The 12,727-nt window shown below is 47.3% G+C and overlaps 1 long non-coding RNA gene across 4 annotated transcripts; it reads right to left on the reverse strand.

Annotated features, from left to right (window-relative positions):
• Nucleotides 1–4,932: 4,932 nt before the first annotated feature.
• On the reverse strand, nucleotides 4,933–12,475 carry LOC136303918 (uncharacterized). 4 transcript variants are annotated; one of them, XR_010724302.1, is made up of 3 exons: nucleotides 12,388–12,475; nucleotides 11,628–11,770; nucleotides 4,933–5,251 (listed from the first exon to the last, which is right to left on the reverse strand). It is a non-coding gene; the product is annotated as an uncharacterized lncRNA (long non-coding RNA). The 4 variants fall into 4 exon arrangements; XR_010724301.1 differs by having other exon boundaries at nucleotides 12,371–12,471; XR_010724300.1 differs by having other exon boundaries at nucleotides 11,628–11,786; nucleotides 12,371–12,471.
• Nucleotides 12,476–12,727: the final 252 nt, after the last annotated feature.

Here is a 12,727-nt window from a genome sequence, read left to right on the forward strand (position 1 = left end):
GTGGCAAACAGCCCAAGGGAGTATACAACACACAATATACACTCCTTGGAAGTGGAGGGAGTGAGATTTGTCCTTCCTCCTCCTACTTTTTTTGCCAAGAGTGAGGGAGTCCCAAGGAACCATTTCAACAGTTCAAGGAATGTCTCACATGCCAGGAAAGGCTCTGAAACACTGACTGAAAATCATGGAAGGAGGGAGGACACACAACACATCAGCCAACGCAGATTTTCGGCTGCCTTGGACATTATTCCTTCACAACAGCCACCATCTTTTTCCATAGAGATTCTCCCCAGGTAAAAATCCAGGCGTGATGGTGAAGGGGCTAATTCTTTACCCTATTTAGAATCAGTCAGAGAACTTCACTGTGTTTGTGACTCGTGCTCTCTTCACTTGAAACAGCTCCCACAAGACCTTGAGGGACAACTTGCTTCAACTGCCGGGAGGTCAAACTTGATAAAATCTTCAATATTGTCCTTTCCGGTGTATTTCCTTATCCTCCTGCCCTTATGAGATCTGCCTGTACTGCAGGACCAGCTATCTGCTCTAACAACATGGTTCTTGTATGAAAAATACAAGCCAAAATAGAAAATCTAGATGCTGAAAGGAATATCAACCAAGTCAAATCCAACTTTTAAAAACAGAATCCTCAAGAAATGATTCACCCACCCCAAAACAAATGCAGCAGGAGAGGCAACTTATTCATCTCACAGAGATCATTCTCCTATCTCTCCATGCTCTGCTCCAAAGTGTGTTCAAATCAAAGGTTCTCATTTTTTTCCTCTTCCCCTCAATTGTATTTAATTAGGTTGGTTTTTTTTTTTTCCTTTGAAGTCAAGGGAAAGAGACCTATTTATTTCAAGGAATATTTAGCCTGGCCTTTTCCTTCCAGTGTTCTACCTCACTGCATCTTCAACCCCATTGTTCCATAGGGACAGGGAGGCATCCAAATAAAGATTAATAAAAAGGCAATTCCTGTGGTGTTATCAATTGAAGAAACAGGATCACTTTTCCCAGTGTCAATGAACTTCAATACACTAATAAAATTAACAAATATCAAAGTGGTTTGGGTCTGAAATAGAAACATTTCCACTAAATCTGAGTAGCTTTTCCAAATACTGGGCAAATAGTTTGATACACTTTGAAATACTAAAATATCTCCAGTGCTCCAAGATGAAGCTGAGCAAATTTCACTGAGTGAAATGAGAGTAGACATTGTTTGCACCTTCTAAGCATGCATTATATTTTCATCTTGGTGTTTAAAACAAGGCCACTGCAAGGAGAATTTCCACTGTCCCAGCTGTCAGTAACTGGTTTTGTGACTTACCTGCTGGGGAATTACTCACTTCCCATTGCAAATCTGAAATCACTGTTCATTTGGACAGATTGCTCCTGACTGCACCCTGATGATGTGTCCTCAGTCCAGCTCACGGCACTGGCAAGATAAATGTGTAGAATGAGATTAGGGGCAAAACACTAACAAAATTTGCTTAGATCAAAGAGATGCACTCACACCCTGGCAGTACTACCTGACATCTTCCTGACAATATTATGAGGCAATTAATGTCGGTATGTATTGGCTGATGGAGGTGAATTATGGCAAGTTCTAGGAGGCAACTGTCTAAAGCAGGGGAAGCTGATTAATTACCCAGCAATAATTCATTATTGAGACATTTAGGTCGACTTGTGCACCACAAAGTCAGAGGGAGCAGGAAACAATCAAACCGATGAATACTGTTCAGACTAAACTGTTTGCAGCTATAGCCACAGAGGCACATTTACAGAGAAAATGACACCATCTCAGAGAAATCAGGTGCCTGGAAGCAAATCCTCAAACCAAGTGGGCACTCTCCATCCCACACAAGGGATGTATCAGCACGTGCAGCAGGAGCCCCTGTGCTGGCATTCTCACTGTTTCTCAGGTCTACCTGTTCCCTGCCTCAAACAATGATCACACACCCGGGCACAAATGAGGAGCCAGTCTGCAAAGCCTTGGGCTTTCATCTCACACTGCTACACTGAAGCAAATGGACAGGAAAATAGAAGAAGCCTGAATACACCTCTGCTGATAAAGATCTGTATGTTAATACCACTAACATTGACTGCATCTGATTTAAAGCTGATATCTGCCTGCATATCACATACAAGTCTCTTTTCAGGTGTACAAAAAATGTGTCTATTTCACAGCATTTCTTCCTTTACTTCTCCACCTGGATCACACAGAAAATACATTTCTTGGCCACCAGCAAATCATTACCCCTTATGGGGACTGTTCCCCAAAGAGTTTAAGTACCAGAACAATGGACTACTGCACAGCACCAAATTTCAATTGTGACTTAACTATTCCACAAAGGGGATTTACTGTAGTGACACCTCTCAGGAAGACACAATTATTTTAAATTTCACTGACATTTTCCACTAACAAAACAGCACTTCTACTTGAGCAGTAATTCAAAGATGGAAACTTTCCATAAAGCCTTTTCTTTCCTCTGGGTGTCAGAGTTGTCCTCAAAGTCCTTCTGTGTTAAAAATTAATTGTCTGGTTTGGTCTAACACACCCAATGTATTCGTTAGGGAGTACACGCACAGTAATACCTCAGAAAGGTTACAACCCTCCTCCCCAAGATCTTGGATGGCAATTTTGGGTTACTCTGAACCTCTCTCCAGCTTTGGTTTCTGAACTTTTCCTTTAATCTACTTTTTCATTCACTTCGTGTATACCGATACAGTAGTTTTCCTCTTTTTGTAACCTGGTGTCCAAATACCAGAACGACCGCTGGACCATTTCCATAAGCAAACCATCGTCTGCAAAACTCTTCAGTCAGAATCTTATTATTAAAGCAAGTTTTTCCAAACAGTTTCTGCCGCAGAGCCAAAGGGCCCTCTGCTCAGAATCCTTTTCCTTAAAAGCATGGGGATATGGATGATTTCTGTGCCCCGTAAAGGTCCAGTGCCATTCACCTCTGGATACCAACCTGTTCTTCCATCTGACTGGGGATGGAGTCGCGGAAGATGAGAGGATTTCTCTCCAGCAATGATATCCTGCCCCTTGGCAGATATCAGGCAGTTCAAATCAAATTTCAGGTTTAGCTCACAACACTCAGGATGCTGACAGATGATGGAAGCACTGTCACAGCAGCTCTAGCTTGACTTTCTGCCTACACTACTGTACATTTTAAACCACTTCTGAACAGGATCACTAGAAATGGGCAGCCATCCCTAAATCATCCCTGAAAACACAATGGCATCCAACAGGTGTTTGCTTGAGTTATGCCCCTAAGGGAAGGCAGTACTTAAACAGGCATAGAGAGGATAAAAGGAATAATTCTGTTCCTAAGAGCTGCCTCCTTCCCCTGTCTCCTCATTTGCCAAGGCCACGCACGAGGCCGATCAGCGCCGCTGGCGCCTCCGGAACCACCTGCAGCTGGCGGCCAAAGGTGACCAAAAAACCCCCCCCAAAAAAAACCCCAAAAAATTTGGGGGGAGGGGGAATCCCTCCCCAGAATGATATTTTTACATTTTTATTTATTTCGGTTTTTTTTTTGTTTGTTTAATCAGGCCCTCTCCGGCAAACCTTCGCTCAAAACCCGCTGAGCTCCCCCGGGGCCGCTCCGGCCGCGCCCTCAGACACCCCGAAAAGACCCTGGAAAGACACGTTGGGCTGAGGGGGGATCCTGAAAAATTCAAAATAATTAAAACCCGGAAATATCCGACTCGTTTTTTGGGGCAAAAACGGATAAAATCAGGAGGCTTTGGGGCGGTTTGGCCTCCGGGGCTTGCTGTACAAAATGGCGGCGCGGTGTGAGGGCGACAAAATGGCGGCTCGGGGATTTCGCCGTACGGAATAGAGAAAACAGAGATTTGGGAGGAAAAAAGGGGATTTCAGGGAAAAAGGGGATTTTAGAGATAAAAATTGGATTTTCCGATTCTAAAATTGGAGAAAAAATGGATAAAATCGGGAGGTTTTGGGGCGGTTTGACCGCTGGGGGATGCCGTACAAAATGGCGGCGCTGTTTGAGGGTGACCTGAGGGCGACAGAATGGCGGCGCCTTGAGGATCGTGCCGTACAAAATGGAGAAAACAGAGATTTGGGGGGGGGAAAGGGGATTTGGGGGAAAAGTGGATTTTAGAGATAAAAATGAAAATCTCCGACTCTAAATTTGGGGGGAAAAGGGCAAAATTTAGGGAGTTTTGGGGCGGTTTGACCGCTGGGGGTTGCCGTAAAAAATGGCGGCACGGTGTGAGGGGGGACGTGAGGGCGACAAAATGGTGGCGCGAGGTTTTTGCCGTAAAAAATGGAGAAAACGGAGATTTGGGGGGAAAAATGGGGATTTAGAATTTGGGGTAAAAACGGAAAAATTGAGGTTTTGGGGCAGTTTGGCCGCTCGGGGTTGCCGTACAAAATGGCGGCACAGTGCGGGGGGTTTTTCCGGACAAGACGGAAATTTGGGGGAGAAATGGAGATTTTGGGGAAAAAACCAGGGATTTGGGGGAAAAAAGGGAGATTTTAGGGGGAAAATTTGGAAATTTAGGGGGAAGAAATGCGATTTAGGGGGGAAAAATGGGATTGACGGGGGAAAATGGAAATTTAGGGGAAAAAAAAGCGGATTACGGGTGGAAAACTTGGAATTCAGGGGAAAAATGGATATTTAAGGGGAAAAATGAAAATTTAGGGAAAAAATGGGGATTTGGGGGAAAAAAAAGAAGATTTAAGGGAAAAATAGGATTTAGAGGGGGGGAAATGGTGATTTTAGGTGGAAAAATGGGGATTTTAGAGGGAAAAACGAATTTTTTGGGGGGAAAAAGTCTCTTTAAAAAGAAAAAAAATCCCCAAATTGGCAAAACCTGAGGGGAAAAATTTTCCCCAAAACCGCCTCAAACTCCCACAAACAAAAAAAAAAAACCCGCGGCGACAGCAAAACAACAACAACAAAAAGCGGCGATCTGAAAATTTATTGAAATTTAATTTTAATTTTATTTCGCTTCCGGCGTTTAATCGCCGGCGCCGCTCCCGCCTCGTTCCGTACAAGATGGCGGCGCACGAAGCGGAAGTTGGGTCATGGCACTTCCGGTGCGAAATGGCGCCGCGCTTCGCGGTCATTCCGTACAACATGGCGGCGAGCGGCTCTTTCGGTGACGTGCGCATGCGCGCGGTGACATCACTTCCTGGCGTGGCGAAGATGGCGGCGCGCAGAGTCCTCCGGCTCGGTTCGTCCCGGCAAAGCTCCAGGAGGGTCTCGGGGGGATGGAGGCGCTGATTTAATGAGATGCAAATGAGCGGGCGTGGTCTGAGTGGGGTTGAGCGTGGTTTAATCTCGATTTGGGCGGGGTTTTGAAAGAAGGGGCGTGGCTAGCGCGTGATTGACGTTTGGCACCCCCCCAGCGGAGCGGCAGGCGCGCGCTGCCCGGCCCTGGCCACGCCCCCCGCAGCAGATTGGCGAATGGCGAGAGAGGTGAGGGGGGGAAAGGGCGTGGCCTCAGGAACGAGGCGTGGTTTTAAGGGAGGGGGCGTGGTTTCGTCGTGAGGGGATTTGGCGGGAAATTGTTTGGGGGAGGTTTTTTCCCTCGAATTTTGGGGAAATTTCCGGGATTTGGGATGTTTTTCCCTGGATTTGGAGGTTTTCCCCAAAATTTGGGGATTTTTTCCTGCAAATTTGAGGTTTGTCCCAAAATTTCTGAGTTTTTCCCAAATTTTTGGGGTGTTCCGTGGAGTTTTTTGGGAATTTCCCAGGATTTGGGGTGGAATCGGGGAAAAATTGGGGAATTTCGGAAAACTGTGGGGTAAATTTGGGATTTTTCCCCCAAATTCTGTGATTTTTACCCAAATTTTCGGGATTTTTTTTTCCCCAACAAATTTTGGGATCCTGGATGGATCTGAGGGAATTCCCGCTGGAATTTTGGGTTAAAATTCCCAAATTTTGGGATTTTTTTCCCCAAATTTTGGGCGTTTTTTCCGTCAAATTTTGATTTTTTTCTGCCCAAATTTTTTTGGTTTCTTCCCCAAACTTTGGGATTCCAGGGGATTTCTGCTGGAATTTTGGGGTAAAATTCCCAAATTTTGGGGTTTTTTCCTCAGCTTTGGGCTCTCCCCGAGTTCCTCTGGGCCCGGTGCCCTGCGGGACCTTCCTGACTGGAGCTTTTTGGGTAAAAAACCGGAAATTTTGGGGAAATTTTGGAGAATTTTGGGAGATTTGGGGGAAATTTGGGAATTTTGGGGGAAAATTGGGAATTTTGGGGACAAAGTTTGGCGGTTTCGGGGAGAAAATTTTGGAATTTTGGGGGGGGAAAATGGGAATTTTTGGGGAGGGAAAATTTGGGAGTTTTGGGATAAAAATTTCGGGAATTTGGGGGGGAAATTTGTGGATTTTTGGGGGAAAATTTCAGAAATTTTCAGGAAAATTTGGGAAGTTTTGGAGGGAAAATTGGGAATTTTGAGGAGAAATTTTGGGGAGGGCAAAAATCAGGAATTCGAGGATGGAATTTCTGGCAGGAATTTGGGAATTTTAGGGATAAAAATTTGGTGATTTGGAGCTGGAAAATTTGGGAATTTGGGGAGGAAAACCTGGGAATTTTGAGAGCAAAAATAGGGAATTTTGGAGAGGAAATTTGGGAATTTTGTGAGAAAAATTTGGGATTTTTTGTGGAGGGGAAACTCTGGGAATTTGGGGTGGAAATTTTGGGAATTTTTGGGAGGGAAAAACCTGGAAATCGGGGAGGAAATTTTGGGCGGAAAATTTTGGGAATTCTGGAGGGAAAATTTGGGAATTTTGGGGATAAAAATTTGGGAATAAAAATGTGGGAATTTTGGGGGAAAAGTTGGGAATTCTAGGAAGGAAAATTTGGGAATTTTGGGGATAAAAATGTGGGAATTCTGGGGGGAAATTTGGGAATTTTAGGAAGGAAAATTTGGGAATTTTGGGGATTAAAATTTGGGAATTTTGGGGATAAAAATGTGGGAATTTTCGGGGGGAAAATTTGGGAATTGGGGGGGGAAGTTCGGGGATTTTGGGGAGAAATTTGGGGAATTTTGGGAGTGCAAAATTTGGGAAATTTGAAGGGGAAACGTGGGAAAATTTTTGGGGGAAGAAAATCGGGGAATTTTCAGAGGGAAACTTGGGAATTTTGAGGGGAGGATTTAGGAATGCTCTGGGGGGGAAATTTGGGAATTTTTGGGGGGGAAAAATTTGGGGATTTTTGTCTCTCCCCTCCCCCCCTCCAGACGGGCGCCCCTCCCCCCCCTGGCGGGGGCAGCTCCGGCGGCTCCGAGAGAACCAAGAGCTGGTGGTGAGTCCCAAAAAACCCCAAAACCCCCCAAATTTACCCCAAAATTCCCAGTAAAAATTGGGATTTTTAGAGCCCCAAAAATCCCCAAAATTGGAATTTTTGAAGTTCCAAAACCCCCAAAATTCACCCCAAAATTTCCACCCAAAATCTCAAAAATCACCCCAGAATTCCCCCCAAAAATTGGAATTTTTAGAGCCCCAAAAATCCCAAAAATTCACCCCAAAATTTCCACCCAAAACCCCCAAAAATGACCCCAAAACTTCCACTGAAAACTGAGATTTTTAAAGCCCCCAAATCCCCCAAATTCACCCCAAAATTCCCACCTAAAATCCCTCAAAAAACCCCAAAATTCCCACTAAAAATTGGGATTTTTAGAGCCCCAAAAATCCCAAAAATTCACCCAAAAATTGGCATTTTTGAAGTCCCAAAACCCCCAAAATTTCCACCCAAAATCCCAAAAATTTACTCCAAAATTCCCCCCCAAAACTGAGATTTTTAAAGCCCCAGAATCCCCCAAAAATCACCTCAAAATTCCCACTAAAAATTGGAACTTTTAGAGCCCGGAAAACCCCCAAAATTCACCCAAAATGCCCCAAAAATGACCCCAAAAATTCCCATTAAAAATCCCAAAAAATGACCCAAAAATTCTGACTGAAAATTGGGATTTTCAGAGCCCCAAAATCCCCCAAATTCTCCCCAAAAATCCCCCAAAACCCCCAAACCCCCTCCCAGTACAAACCAGTACAAACCAGTAAAGAAAAACCCCAAACCAGTATAAACCAGTACAAACCAGTCACCCCAAATCCCTTCCCAGTTCATCCCACTTCATCCCAGTGATCCCTAAACCCCCTCCTAGTACAAACCAGTAAGGAAAACCCCCAAACCAGTACAAACCAGTATAACCCAGTACAAACCAGTACAAACCAGTATAACCCAGTAACTCCCAGTATCCTCCAGCGCCGGGCCCTGGCCCTGAGCCGCTCCCTGGAGGCCGCCGAGCGTCGAGAGAACCCAGTTCAAACCAGTACGGACAGGTGAGGGCACTGGAATGGGGACTGGGGGGCACTGGTTTATACTGGGATGGACTGGGGGTGGGTTTGGGGTCACTGGTTTATACTGGGATGAACTGGGAGTGGGTTTGGGGGTCACTGGGTTATACTGGGATGGAGTGGGAGTGGGTTTGGGGTCACTGGTTTATACTGGGACGAACTGGGAGTGGGTTTGGGGTCACTGGTTTATACTGGGAGGGACTGGGAGTGGGTTTGGGGTCACTGGTTTATACTGGGATGAACTGGGAGTGGGTCTAGGGTCACTGGTTTATACTGGGATGGACTGGGAGTGGGTTTGGGGTCACTGGTTTATACTGGGATGGACTGGGATTGGGTTTGGGGTCACTGGTTTATACTGGGATGGACTGGGAGTGGGTTTGGGGTCACTGGTTTATACTGGGATGGACTAGGAGTGGGTTTGGGGTCACTGGTTTATACTGGTTTAAACTGGTTTTGGGGTTTCTAGGCGTGGTTTAACCTTTGCCCCCCCCAGGTGAACCGACCACGCCCCTTGTCAGGCCACGCCCCTTCCCTTATATGGAGCGACAGGGGCGGGACAAACTGGGCGGGGCCTGGGGGTCACTGGGTTGTACTGGGAGGGAGTGGGAGGGGCCAACGCGGCTCTGACCCCGCCCACCGCGCCGATATGCAAATTTATGTAAATGAGAGCACAAATAAACGCGGATGACGTCACTGACCACGGGGACTGGGAGTTACTGGTTTCTACTGGGAGGGGCCTGGGCGTGGCTCTGACCCCGCCCACCTCACTGAGGCGCCAGCCTTATGTAAATTTATGCAAATGAGAGGCGAAATAAACGCGGGTGACGTCATTTGTACGCCAAGGAGCAAAGCGGCGCCGGGGGAATGATGGGATAAACCGAGGCACAGAGCGCCGCAGGGCATGACGGGATACACCGAGGCGCAAAGCGGCGCCGCAGGGCATGACGGGATACACCGAGGCGCAAAGCGGCGCCGCGGGGCATGACGGGATACATCGAGGCCCCAAATGACCCCAAAATTGTCCCGAATTTCCCCCCCAAAAAATCCGCCCCAAAGTTCCCCAAAAATCCCCAAAATTTCCCTCAAATTTCCCCAAAATCTAAAAAAATTCCCAAAATTTCCTCAAAAGTCCCAAATAATCCCCAAATTTTACCAAAATCCTCACAAAAATTCCCAAAATTTCTTCAAAAATCCCCCAAAATTCTTCAAAATTCCCCAAATATCTCCCCCAAAATTGTCCCCAAATCCCCCCAAAATCGACCAAAATTCTCCCGAATTTCCCCCCAAAAACAGCCCACAAAAATTCCCAAAATTTCCTCAAAAATTCCCCAAATTTTACCAAAATCCAAAAAAATTCCCAAAATTTCCTCAAAAGTCCCAAATAGTCCCCCAAAATTCCCAAAATTTCCCTCCCAAATCACCCAAAATTTCTCCCGATATGACCCAAAATGGTCCAAAAATTCCCAGGATTTCACCATTCCTTCTCCGAATTCCTCTGAATCCCCCGAATTTCCCCCTAAAATTCCCAAATTTTCCCAAAATTCCCCCAAATAACCCCGAAATTTCCAGAAAAAAAACCCCAAATTTCCCCCAAAAAGTCCCAATTTTTTTCCCAAATTCCTCCCAAAATCCCCCAAAATTTCCCCCCAATTTTTTCCAAATTACCTGAAATTTCCCCCAAATTCTCTCAAATTTCCCAAAATATTCCCCCAAATTTGCCCCAAAATGACCCCAAATCCTCAAAATTCTCCCAAAATTCCTTCAAAACTCCCCAAAATTCCCCCAAATTTTCCCAAAATCTGGCAAATTCTCTCCCCGCAGAGCGCCCACCGGTGGCCCTCGAGGTCGGAAAGTTTTGGGGGGAAAACCCCGAAATTTGGGGTGAAAATTTGAGAATTTGGGGGAAATTTGGGATTTTTGGGTTCGTTTTTAGGGGAATTCTGGGGGGAAAATGGAGGATTTGGGAAATCTGGGAGAATTTTGGGGAAATTTTGGGAGATTTGGGGTGAAAATTGGGAATTTGGGGATTTTGGGGGGAATTTTTAGGGGATTTTGTGGGAAAATCGAGAAAATTTTGGGATTTTTTGATGGTTTGGGGTCGTTTTTAGGGGGATTTTTGGGGAAAATTTGGGGGGAAAACCCCAAAATTTGGGAAAATTGGGAAAAAAATTGGGAACATTTGGGGGGATTTGAAAGATTTAGGAATTTTTGTGGAAAATTTTGGGGAATTTTGGGGGAATTTCTTCAGGATTCTGTGGGAAACGTTCGGAATATTAAAAAAAATTGGGAAAAATTGAGAAAAATGGGGGAAAATTGGGAAAAAATTGGGAAAAATGGGGAAAAATTGGGAAAAAAATTGGGAAAAATGGGGGAAAATTGGGAAATTTTGGGAATTCTGGGGGAAAATTTTGGGAATTTTTTCGAGGAAAAAAATTGGAATTTTTGGGGGGGGAAATTTGGAGTTTTTGGGAAATTTGGGGATTTTTGTGGGAATTTTGAGGGATCCCCCCTCTGCCCCATAGATCCCAAATCCCAAACCCCGCCCCACAGATCCCATCCCCGCCCCCCAGATGGCTCCTGCCCCACAGATTGTCCCGCCCCCGTCTCTGCCCCACAGGAGCCGCTGGAGCCGCCCCACAGGATCCGGCGCCCCCCGAGTGACCTCCTGAGCAAGCCCTGCCACGGTGAGCCCCACGGCTGAGCCCTGACCCACGGATCTGTGACGCACGGCTGAGCCCTGACCCACAGAGCCCTGACCCACAGAGCCCTGACCCACGGATCTGCGACCCACGGCTGAGCCCTGACCCACAGAGCCCTGACCCACGGATCTGTGACCCACGGATCTGAGACCCACGGCTGAGCCCTGACCCACAGAGCCCTGACCCACGGATCTGTGACCCACGGCTGAGCCCTGACCCACAGATCCCTGCCCCACAGATCCCTGCCCCACAGATCCCTGCCCCACAGAGCCCTGACCCACAGATCCCTGCCCCACAGAGCCCTGACCCACAGATCTGTGACCCACAGATCCCGGACCAACAGATCCCTGACCCATAGACCTGTGACCCACAGATCCCTGCCCCACAGATCCCTGCCCTGCCAGGGGCCGGGGCTCAGGCCTTGGCCTTTTGGATTCATGGAACACATCCAGGTTTGCTCAGCACCAGAGACACCTTTGCCTTGTCTGTCCCCACCTGTCATCAGTGCCTGCAGTGATGGAACCTGGGGACACTTTCTCCATTGGGTCTCTCTGTGTGTCCCATTAAAACTGCAAAAAACTTCAGTGTTTTAATTTACCTTTGAGCTCTTGAGAAGTTTTTGGAACACTCTTTCAGGGACAGAGTTGAATGGAAACACCAAATCCACGGGAGGGTCGTTCAAGTCCTTGTGCTGTTTCTGTGCTGCTGAGCTGGGCCGGGCTCCTGGCACAGAGGCAGCTCCTTGCAACAAAGGAAACTTTTAGAAAGACATTTCTCCTGAGGAGAAATCCTCCTTCAGATGGGTCACCTGTATTATTTGAAATGTAGACTCAGAGTGAAAGTTTACAGTGGCATAACAACCTTTTCTGTTCCTTTCTCATTAATTGTTAACCCTCTCCTTTTTGTTTGTTTTGGTTAATTTTGCTTTTAACAGCAGAGAACATCATTCTTACATGGAATATTAGGTTTTGCACTTAGGCTAATTGATATCTACGCCTGTAGAACCCACACCTATGGAATATTAAGTTTTAAATACAATACGTACGTTTCATGAGCAAAAAACCACGTTGAACTAAACAAGTGTCCCCCAGCCCCTCCAGGATCCCCAACTGTTCCCTCAGCGCCCATTCGCCCGCCCCCAAAGCGTCCCCGGATCCCTTGAACGCTCCGACCCCACAGATTCCCCTTAGAGCGACTTCAGGGATTCATCTCCAATCATCCCCCCCGGCCTCGGAGCCCCTCGGAACACGGTTCTGCGCCTAAAAACTCCTGCCCCGCCCCGCGCCCTAGAGAGCTCGGTGACAGCTCCCCAAGCTCCCCGCAAGTGCTCCCGAGCCGTACACGTTCCCCCCGAGGACCTCAAACCGCGGCTCGGACACAAAAGTGTCCCCAAAGCGCCTTCCCGGAGCCCCAGACGCCGCGTTCGAGCCACTTCCGGGACTACAGCTCCCAGCATGCTCCGCGGCGCACTTGGAGCGCTACTCCAGCCGTGACTCCATCTCCCATCATGCCCCGCGCCCCGCCGACAGCCATTGGAGCTGCGCCTCCACCTCCCGTGATGCTTCGCGGCGCCGTTCAACCCTGTTCTACCCGCGCCTACAACTCCCATCATCCCCCGCGCCCCAGAGAGTCCCCTCAGAGCCCCCCAGGTGCCCGCCCGGACCCCGAAGGGCCCCGGATTCCCCTCCCTGACCTCCA

This window comes from Chamaea fasciata, unplaced genomic scaffold, assembly GCF_029207755.1.
Source record: "Chamaea fasciata isolate MVZ Bird 193981 ecotype frontalis unplaced genomic scaffold, bChaFas1.0.hap1 SCAF_43, whole genome shotgun sequence".
Lineage (NCBI taxonomy): Eukaryota > Metazoa > Chordata > Aves > Passeriformes > Sylviidae > Chamaea > Chamaea fasciata.